This window comes from Mandrillus leucophaeus, unplaced genomic scaffold (genome assembly GCF_000951045.1).
Source record: "Mandrillus leucophaeus isolate KB7577 unplaced genomic scaffold, Mleu.le_1.0 Scaffold256, whole genome shotgun sequence".
Lineage (NCBI taxonomy): Eukaryota > Metazoa > Chordata > Mammalia > Primates > Cercopithecidae > Mandrillus > Mandrillus leucophaeus.
Genome location: NW_012102654.1, coordinates 2,714,095 through 2,725,315, shown reverse-complemented (window position 1 = coordinate 2,725,315; position 11,221 = coordinate 2,714,095).

The window sequence follows — 11,221 nt, the reverse complement described above, 5'->3', positions numbered from 1 at the left end:
GTATTAGGAGTCCCCAGCCCCGGGCCACAGACCGGTATTGGTCTGTGGCCTGTTAGTTACCAGGCTACACAGAAAGAGGTAAGCGTGTGAGCACAACTTTTTGGCATTTACAGCCACTCCCCATCGCTTGTATTACTGCCCAAGCTCCGCCTCCTGTCAGATCAGTGGTGGGGTCAGATTCTCATAGGAGCAAAAACCCTGTTGTGAACTGTGTGTGCGAGGCATCTAGCTTGCATACTCCTTCTAAGAATCTAACTAATGACTGTTGATCTGTCACTGTCTCTCATCACTCCCAGATGGGACCGTCTAGCTGCAGGAAAACAAGCTCAGGGCTCCCACTGATTCTATATTATGATGAGTTATATAATTATTTCATTACATATCACAATGTAATAAGAACAGAAATAAAGTGCATAATAAATGTAATGTGCTTGAATCATCTGGAAACCATCACACTCCGCTGTCCACAGAAAAATTGTCTTTCTGCCGGGCACGGTGGCTCACGCCTGTAATCCCAGCACTTTCGGAGGGTAAGGCAGTTGGATCACCTGAGGTCAGGAGCTCGAGATCAGCCTGGCCAACACGGTGAAACCCTGTCTCTACTAAAAGTACAAAACATTAGCCAGGCATGGTGGCGGGTGCCTGTAATCTCAGTTACTTAGGAGGCTGAGGCAGGAGAATCCCTTGAACTCGGGAGGCAGAGGTTGCAGTGAGTCGAGATCGCATCATTGCATTCCAGTCTGGGCCACAGGAGCAAAACTCCATCTCAGAAAAAGAAAAGAAAAAAAAGAAAAGAAAAATCGTCTTCCATGAAACTGGTCACTGTTGCCAAAAAGGTTGGGGACCACTTATGTATATTATATGTGTATAAACATATGTGTGATATATATTAATAATATAGATGACATATAATATGTATATATTATCTACAATGGATATGTAGATTATATATTACTATGTTATCATATTCCTATATTACATATACTATGTATATATTACATAATACATGGTATATACAGTAGATTGTCTTTTATGCATATACAGGTGTCAAGGTGGGACTAACCCAGGAAGATGCTACCAACATAAGATGGTCAAGTGTGGCGTCTCTCAGTTGAGAGTCCACGGGTATCAGCTGGCAGAAGCATACCCAATGGCATGGAAACTTTCAGCGGCTTCTCACAGATTCCATCCCCTGGCCTCCCTGCAAGAGGCTGACGTCATTGTGAATTTTGTGTTTGTTACTCCCTATGTACAGGCATCCTAAATACCATTTTGCTCGGTTGATATTTATATTTGCTATTTTAAGTTTCATAAATCACAGGCAGCAAGCCTGCCTGTCCTTCGTTCCAGAAGGAGATGTGGTTTTCATGATAGTGGACAGCACGTGCACCTGACTTGCTCTGGAAGGAGATACTCTGTCTACCACAGGTTTTCACCATACAGACATCCTTGAAAAGATACCCCAGAAGTAACAGCTCTTTCTCAAGATGTGCAGGAACTTGAGCAGCTCATGGGTAAGTGTCTCTCAACAGGAATTCATCAGCGAGCTACAAAGGCCCGACCTCTTCTGCTCTCTGCAACCTGACATTTTAGTTGGGGAGACAGGACTTTGCATAAACAAACACATTTGCTTTGAGGGTTTGGTTTGGATCAGGCCTATAGGTTTTGTGGCGGATGAAGGTCAACAGGTCATGATGGGGCCACTCTCAAGCTGGGAATTTCTTGGAGGGCTCCCATTAAACTCAAAATATGTACCAAAACTGTCTTTGGTGCACTGAAGGAGATACACAAGCATCAAGGTGAGACTAATCCAGGAAAGCATGACTGAGATGGGATGGTTGAGTGAGGCCTCTCTCAGTGGAGAGGTAAGCAAAAGTTACCAGCAGGCAGAAGCATGCCTCAGGCAGTGGGAACCGCCCGCAGCTGTTCAAAGGCACAGGAAGTGTGGTGTGTGTGGGAGCTGAAAGGCTGATGGGTCTGGAAAGCAGCGAGCTGGGGTAAAAAGAGGCTTGAGGCCCAGAAGCCATGGTGAGCAGTCTGAGATTTATTGTGAGTGGGTATGGAAGGGTTTTACACAGGGGACTGATAACAATCTGATTTGCATTTTTGCCAGGCTCACTTTGCTGCCCACGCAGAAGGGATTGGAGGGGCGTTTGAAATCATTGACAAGTCTCTACTGTTGCTGATTGAATTTTTAATCTATTCATTCAATCTGACGTCAGATGGGCTTTGACTTCCACATTCTCAGAATTAAAACTGACTTTTAAATGTTATCACGGATTTGTCTGTAGCTTCTCATACAAGCACTTCACTTTTACTTATCTCCCTCTGCTCTCTTCTTGGCACTTACGTGCACTCCCTCTAGTTGGTTCAGAGAGGTGCAAAGACCCCAGCCAATGTGGGGCTGCAGCTTCCTTTAGGATGGAAAGAAAAGGGAAGGAAGTGGCAGCAGTTTGAACTTCCTCACGCTATGCAGCCTTCACCCAAGGGAACGGGAGATGGCATTCAGCTTGAAAGCTGTATTGAGCAGGTAGCCTCTGGGGAAAACAGCCAATGATTTCATGCTTTGAAATCAAGCAGACTGAAGTCCGTGTGCCTGGATCCTACACATTTGCTTTGAGGGCTGCGTTGGGATCAGACCGACAGGATTTGTGGCGGATGAAGGTGAACAGGTCATAATGGGGCCAGTCCCAAGCAGGGGATTTCTTGGAGGGCTCCTATTGAATCCCAAATATGTACAGATTTCCACACTTTGAGCCATAGCGTGTCCATGTTTTAATATCAGCATGGTTTAAGCCGGGTCTCTGGAGTACAATTGGTCCTGTTGGCCTTTGGCTTTGTGTACATGGACTCAGGGGCGTGTATGCCCCGGCCTGGACTTCTGTCGGTTCTCGGCTTAACCTCACATCTTCCCTGAAGCCTTTGCTTCACCCCAACCCACTCCTGCCTCTCACAAGTTCCTGGGATCTCCTGCACTTCTTCATAAGACGACACAGTTCTGCTGGTTTATCTTATTCTATTCTATTTTATCTTACTATTTTTTCAGGGATTGACGGTAGATGGAAATTGTGCTGATATAATGTCTGTCTTCCTCACTAGGAAAAGCTCCGGGAGGGCGGGAAGTTTTGTTCATCTTGATCATTCTCCGAAGGTGCCCTTTCCTAAAACAAAAGTATTGACCTGTTTACCTTTATCTTTGTGTATTGTCTTAGAGCCTTGTCTGTCTCACTGATCTTCAGACCCCAGCATGGAGTCGTCACCTCATGACCTTGTGAACAAGGGCACAGGTGTCATGGAAGGGGCAGGTGAGGGACTCACGTGCCTGTGCGTGGGTCTCAGCTCCCCCTCTCACAATGGGGGGACCTTGGCCGAGTCTCTTGGAGCCTTAGTTTCTTTATGTGTAAAAAATAAAGATAGTCTAACGATGCTTTGGGGCATCAATGTGGGAATGAAGCATGTTAGTAATTTTGAAGTGCGTGGTTGCTTTCATTGTCTTGCAGCAGCCGAGGCTCTCCTTCTCCCATCTTAAGGTTTGTGGGGCTCCTTGTTTGGAGGGTGTAATAGCAATACTCCTGTCCTCGTCCTGCAGAGAGGCGTCACCTGCCAGAATCCAATTCCTTCTTCATCAGGGACCTCACGATTGGCCACTGTCTCTCAGCCCGTATTTTCCCCTGAGGGGTCTAATTTTCATATCCTTCAAAGACATGAAAATTACTTCCCTATGATTTGGGGGACCCCTACAAGAAGTCCTGTGTTTTCACAACCAAAGAGGATTATTTTCCCTGTGGGAGGTGTCCTAGGAGCTGCCTTGAAAATAGCACTGAGCTGGCTGGGCACGGTGGCTCATGCCTGTAATCCCAGCACTTTGGGAGGCTAAGACAGGTGGATCCCTTGAGGTCAGGAGTTTGAGACCAGCCTGGCCAAAATGGCGAAACCCCATCTCTACTAAAAATACAAAAATTAACTGGGCGTGGTGGCGCGGGCCTGTAATCCCAGCTACTCGCGAGGCCGAGGCAGGAGAATTGCTTGAACCCTGAGGGCAGAGGTTGCAGTGAGCCGAGATCATGCCATTGCACTCCAGCCTGGGTGACAGAGCGAGACTCTGTCTCAAAAAAAAGAAAAGAAAAGAAAAAAGAAAATCAGAAAATAGCTCTGAGCTATAAGGAGCCACTAGCTTCAGTTTTTATTCATTTAGTATTCTGGCTCAGGAAGCACATGGCGGTCGATGTAGTGCTCACAGTCACCCTGTGAGCCTCGGGTCAAAATTATCTTCATTTTACAAATGAGAACACAGGTTGTCCTTGTTCTTTCCAGAGGCCAGAAATCGAGGCAACCAGGCCTTCCGCCCCCAAAGCCCTGGCTCTACGCTAAACACATGGTTGATCATGAAGCATTGGCCTGATGACCCCTGGGGCTCACAAAGGTGAACTGGCCTCATTCCAAATTCATTGATTGACCCACAAAAAGCGTCCATGGTTTCATTCTGGACTTTTGATGCCCTGCCTGATTTTTTTCTGATAGTTTGCTTGGGCAGTGATTCTGGTGGATGGCTCCTACTTCTGAAAAGCCTGGTGTTCAGGGCCGTCCCATGAACTCAGAAGGCTCCTATTGCCTTTGGGAAAGTGAGGCAGGGATGGAGTGAACTGGAGTTCTCGGCCACAGTTTTCCTCATCTGTTGTAGCTTCTCTGCTGTCCAGGCCACTCTATGCACAACTGTTTCCTTCTTGGCTCAAGATGCTAGAAGATTGTATCAGTCAGGGTTCTCTAAAGAAACAACCAACAAAAGATACTTATCTTTCTCTCTCTTTTCCTCTCGCATCTATCCGTCTATCATCTATCATCCGTCTATCTATATATTTATCACCTATCTCTCTACCTGCCTACCTATCTACCTGCCTACATTTCTTTTAAGGAATTGGCTCCCACAGTTGTGATGCTGGCAAGTCTGAAGCCGGCAGGGGAGACTGACAGGCTGCAAATTCAGATAAGAGTTGATGTTGCAGTCCTGAGTGTGAATTCTGCAAAACAGGTTGGCAACTCAGGTAAGGTTTCTCTGCTGCAATCTTCAGGAGAATTTCTTCTTCTCTGGGAAACCTTGACCTTTGCACTTAAGGTCTCCAAGTGATTGGATGAGACCCACCCACATCGTGACAGGTAGTCTGCTTTACTGGAAGTTTACTGATTTAAATGTAATCATATCTAAGAAATAACTTCATGGCAACATCTAGACTGGTGTTTGGTCAAACAACTGGGCACCGGTTCCAGCCAGGTTGACGTGTCACATTAACCATCTCACAGTGAATGTGGGACTCAGCCACCTCAGTATCTGTGGCCATCGCCCATGTTGGTCCTCCTCTCCCCCTGCCACCTGCCAAAAAATTCACTAATGTTTGGATGACTTTTTACTTTCTCTTCTCCTTCCAGAATAATTCTGGGCACTGTCTCAGGCTTCCATGCTTTTCTTGCCACCTCTACTTGCCCACCTGTCACCTATGAGGCTCTGAGGCTGTTCTAAGTTGGACCAAGTATTCTAAGATGAATCACTCTCTTTGCTACATCTGTTCAAACTTTCTCAATGGACGTTTTTAGAAAACCTGGACCTTGCAAATCATCTTCACAGAACTTGTCCAAATGCCAAGAAGGCAAGGAAAATAAGTATTCACTCCATGTTTACAATGATAGCTAATGTGTTCATAGTAGATAACATTTATGATAGTACATTTGATAGTAGAATTGTATATTCATGTGTTTATGAGTATATAACGGAACCTCTCTTTTAATTAACATGTATGGTATATTTATGCCAATTCTTGCGTAGGTTTTTCTTGTAAGTAATTTAAGAACTGATTTATAGATGGTGATATGGTTTGGATTTGTGTCCCCACCCAAATCTCCTGTTGAATTGGAGGAGGGGCCTGGTGGTGTTACCAGATGGAAGGTCTTGACTGTGAGTTGTTCAGGTTCTTGGCGTGTTGAACAAATAATCGAACAAAAAGCACAAACAAAGCAACAAAAGAATAAAGCAAAGAAAGCACAGATTTATGAAGTACAAGTGCACTCCACAGAGTGGGAACAGGCTGGAGCAAGCAGATGAAGAGCCCTCGGGTTGCATTGTTGTTTAGGGTTTGTATTAGGCTAAAAGAATTTGGTAACACTCCAAGGTGCCCTTGAGAGGCCTTCAATTGGTTACACCCTGTGAAGGATTGGCCCATGATCAATCAGAGGCTGAAGTGGAAACTCCTGTCTTGTTATCATAGGCGCCAGGATGTGGCCTGTGTGCTGCCCAATCTTGCCTGGAACTGGCTGCACCTGCGTCTGCCTTAACACCTGGTTACCCTAATTCCCTATTCTCCTGCCTCAGTGGGAGGTGATTGGATCATGGGAATGGATTTCCCCCTTGCTGTTCTCACGATAATGAGTGAGCTCTCACGAGATCTGCACATTTAACAATGTGTGGCGCCTCCTGCTTCGCTCTTCTGCTGCCATGGGAAGATGTGCTCGCTTCCCCTTTGCCTTCTGCCATGATTGTGAGTTTCCTGAGACCTCCTAGTCATACTTCCTGTTGAGCCTGCAGAACTGTGAGTCAATTAAACCTCTTTTCTTTATAAATTACCCAGTCTCAGGTAGTCGTTTATAGCAGTGGGAAAATAGACTAATACAGATGGGATGTCTTTGCTTTCAGTATATTTATGGTGCTGAATCGGTTTCCAGTTACAATATTATTTCCATGAGGGAACCAAAGGCTGTTTTATGATCTGCTTTTATGAAATAGTTCTCCAGTGTTCATCTTGGCCAGTGTGAAGGTGCCTAGTGACCTTTGACCCCTGACCTTTCCCCTCCCCTCCGCCTTTTGCTCAGCTATGCCCCAGTGTTGCTGGAGGGTGGCACCCAGTTACCTCTGGTGTTGAGAGAGAAGTACAGATGTCTATTCTTAGGTCTACATCCTGAGGATCTGATTAGATCCAATAAAACAGAATGTTTGCCTTGTAAGAAGGAATTTGTGTGTGTGTGTGTGTCTTGAGCTAACATCCCTGCTTATTTTTGAATGAAAAAGAGTCTTCAAACATATTCTGTCATTTGACTTTCCAGCAAAAGCCCCAGGTCCTGGCTTACTGATTTATTTGGAAAGTTTTCCAGGGGGAAGTGATTGCGGCAGGGTGGGAGCTGCTGAGTCCTGGGGGTGGGGGCAGGGCGGGGGACCAGTTGAGGTCAATTGATTAATGAAATAGGGGCACAGAGGGTTGGGAAATGGGGGAGTTGCTGTTGTCTGGGAGGCTTCGGAGTGGAATAAAATTGGCCTTGAATAGGCAAGGTGGTTATAGAACTGAACTGGGGTCCGCTTGCCCCATGCAGAAAGTCCGGAAGTCCCCACTGAGGTCGTAGGGATGGAAAGGAAGGCTTTTATTTGCGGGACGCCAAGCAAGGCAGACCAGGTAGCTATTGCTTAAACCCTGACCTAGGGCTTAATTTCAGGAAAATTCAGGGTTTAATTTCAGGAAAACAAAAGCTACAGGCAAAATTGCAAATCAATACCTGGAGTTTACACGTTGGATTTGGCCTAAATGGGTGAGATGTCTTTAAGTGGGGGCTTTCAGGTCGTAGAGTCAAAGATTATCTGATTTACAATTGGTTAAGGAAGAGAAGCTTTGCTTAAAAATGTGTGGCCAGATGAAAAAAATGTTAACTGGCTCCGGATGTGACTCCCTCCAAGCCCCTCAGGAAGAAATTAGAGCAAAGAATGACGGTCAGGGTTGAGTCCTCAGTTTCCCTGTATCTGAGGTCTACATGTCAGCGGGTCTGTACATACGTGGGGTTCCTTGGTGGGGGGATCCAGGGACATTTGTTAAGATATATCTTGGTTCATCTAGGGAAACCAAACATCTCTGAATTCCAAATTCCCTTGCCTATAATTTTAGGCTACTATGATCTTCTTATGAAGTTGCATATTTGCCTCTCTGGGCTAGTGAGCCGCTTGGAGCTTCCCTTTGAAGGAACTCAGAATTTTCCTTTTTTTTCCCATGGTTGGGGCAGTAGAGGTCGGGGCATGGGCCCTAAAAAAGGGGGTCCTTGGCTGGGCACAGTGGCTCACACCTGTAATCCCAGCACTTTGGGTGAGGCGGGTAGATCACGAGGTCAGGAGTTTGAGACCAGCCTGGCCAAGATGGTGAAACCTCATCTCTACTAAAAATACAAAAAGTAGCCAGGTGTGGTGGCACGTGCCTGTAATCCCAGCTACTCGGGAGGCTGAGGCAGGAGAATTGTTTGAACCTGGGAGGCGGAGGTTGCGATGAGCCAAGATCATGCCATTGCACTCCAGCCTGGGCAACAAGAGCGAAAACTTCCTCAAATAAAAAATAAAGAGGGGGTTGGGCAGTCCCTGCTGGTCTCAAGCTTAGTTTGCATGGAGAGGAGGGGAGGGAGGGAGGGTGAGAGCAGAGGCTTGAAGGTGAAAGTGAGTGTGGCCAAGGGGTGAGCTGGGAAGTGAGCCCCGCGAGGTGGAGGGAGGTTGTTAGAAGGGCTGGACAAGGAGCTGGAGGCTGACCACGTGCGGAGGTGATGGTCAGATGGAACGAGTTGGATGCAATTTCTTTCCAACATCAGAGAAGAAGAGTAAGAGAAGGATCTTAGATAGCAAAGAAACAGAATGAAGTTCGTGTTTGGGAAGAATGAATCTGGATGGATTTGGGGGGCAGGGATACCCTTTATTTAAATTAGAAAAATTACTTCTGTCCCTTCCATACACATTGTTGATGAAAAGAGCCACACTCTGTAAAATACTTGAAGAGATTTATTAGCCAAATATGAGTGACCATGGCCTGTGACACAGCCTCCAACAAGAGAAGTTCTTATCCTGCATGGGGTTAGCCTCTTTCCACTCTAGGAGTTTCCATATTTCTGGTCAAAGAAAAGCCAGGAAGCCTGGATTTTGGACTCTTCTACCATTTAGCTCTGTATTTTGTCCAAATCATTTAGGTTTCTCTGTTTACCAGTTTTTTTGTTTGTTTGGTTGGTTTTTTTTGAGACAGGGTCTGGCTCTGTTGCCCAGGCTGGAGTACAGTGGCACAATCACAGCTCACTGAAGCCTTGACCTCCCAGGCCCAAGCTGTCCTCCCAGCTAAGCTCCCCAAGTAGCTAGGGCCACAGGCATGTGTCACCATGCCTGGATAATTTTATTTTTTTGTAGAGAAGGAGTCTCACTATGTTGTCCAGGCTGGTCTTGAGCTCCTGGGCTCAAGCAATCCTCCTGCCTTAGTTTCCCAATGTGCTGGGATTGCAGGCATGAACCACAGCGCTCAGCCCACTCTTCTTATCTAAACCAAAGACTGGTTAAGTTGAAAATCATATGAAAATGTGAACATGTGTAAAAGTACCAGGGACTCTATGAGTGAAGATGGTATCGATTTATCTGGGGATACACAATCCTTAAGATAAGGAAGGAAAGCTAATACACACAGTACCTTGTATGGGTAAGGCCTTCATAAGCATCCCTTCATTTAATTCAGTCTCACTGCATCCTTATTTAACCCTGGGAGGAAGGAACCACCTTTAATACGTGATGAACCTAAAGTCCAGAGGCGGAAGTTATTTCCTCAAGTCACACAGCTCACAAGTGGCAGACACAGAATTGTAGCCAGGGGTGATTTGATTCCAAGGCCAGGTTACATCCATGTTAGTATGCTGAGGGACCCTTTGTTGGACATAGCTTGCTAACAGTCAAACCTTTAATGGAGGATTCAAGGTCGATGTATTAGTTTGCCTGGCTGCCATCACAAAGTACCACGTACTGGATGGCTTCGACAATAGATACTTATTCTTGCACAGCCCTGGAGACTGAAGTCCAAGACCAATGAGCCATCAGGGTTGGTTTCTCCTGAGGCCTCTCTCCTTGGCTTGGAGATGGCCATCTCCTCCCTGTGTCCTTACATGGTTGTGCATGTCTATGTCGTAATCTTCCTATAAGGACACCAGTCATATTGGATTAGGGCCCACCCTAATAGATTTATTTAACCTCAATTACTTCTTTAAGAACGCTGTGTTCAAGCATAATCCCATTCTGAGGAACTAAAGGTCAGGGCTTAAACACATGAATTTCAGGGAGACGCAACTTGGCCCATAACACTAGATAAATTTAATTCCTTGCTTCAGTCAATTTTAGGTGATGAAACTCTGCACATTGGCTATCTAACACGGGGGACCACTTTGCAATTACGTACCGCATTGGCTTTCCAATGGCTTTTCAGATTGGAAGCACCTTACCATTTTGAGCCTCATTTAACAATGCGGTGAGGCAGGTGGAAGAGATGTTATTGATCTTCCAAAGAAACCAAGGCTTAGAGATTTTATATGACTCATAGATGGACAGATTAAGTTGGGTGTACTTTTTGTTCCTTTGGCAACAAAAATTGAAACCTGGTATTTGTATATGTTGGTAAAAAACATTGAAACAGTCGGCACAATGCTGTCCCAAAGACCTTAGACAAATTATAAAAGATGCAGTGAAAGAATAATGGTTTTAAATTTTAGGAAACTAAATTCTCTATAATTATACTCCAAAGAATTTTCAGTTTGTATGCTCTTTCCCTACTGTGCCCATATTTTTACATAGTTGCAATTATTGTATATATCCTCTTGTAGTCCGTTTCCACTGCATTTTTTTTATTTTGAGATAATTGTGATTGACAGGCAGTTGTAAATAATACAGAAAGATCCCATGTTCCCTTTACTTAGTTTCCCCCAATGGTCACATTTTATGAAACTGCAATATTACAGTACAATATTAGAAGTGCAATATTACAACCAGAATATTGACACTGAAATAGTCCAGATACAAAACATTTCCATCACTACAAGGATCCCTCATGTACTCCTTTTATAACCACCCCCATCCTCACTAATCTCCATTTCTATAGTTTTTATGATTTCAAGAATATTATATAAATAGAACCATACAGTACATAAGCCTTTGAGTTAGCTTCTTCCACTTAGCATCATGCTCTGATGATTTATCCAGATTGTTATTGATATCTATCAATTGTTATTAATAGTTTGTTCCTTTTCATTGTTGAGTAGAATTCCATTGTGTAGATGTACCACAGTGTGTTTAACCATTCGCCTGCTGAAAGACATCTGAGTTGTTTGAAATTTTGTGCTGTTACAAATAAAGCTGCTTATAAACATTGTGTGCAAATTTTTGTGCACACATAAGTTTCATTTCCCTGGG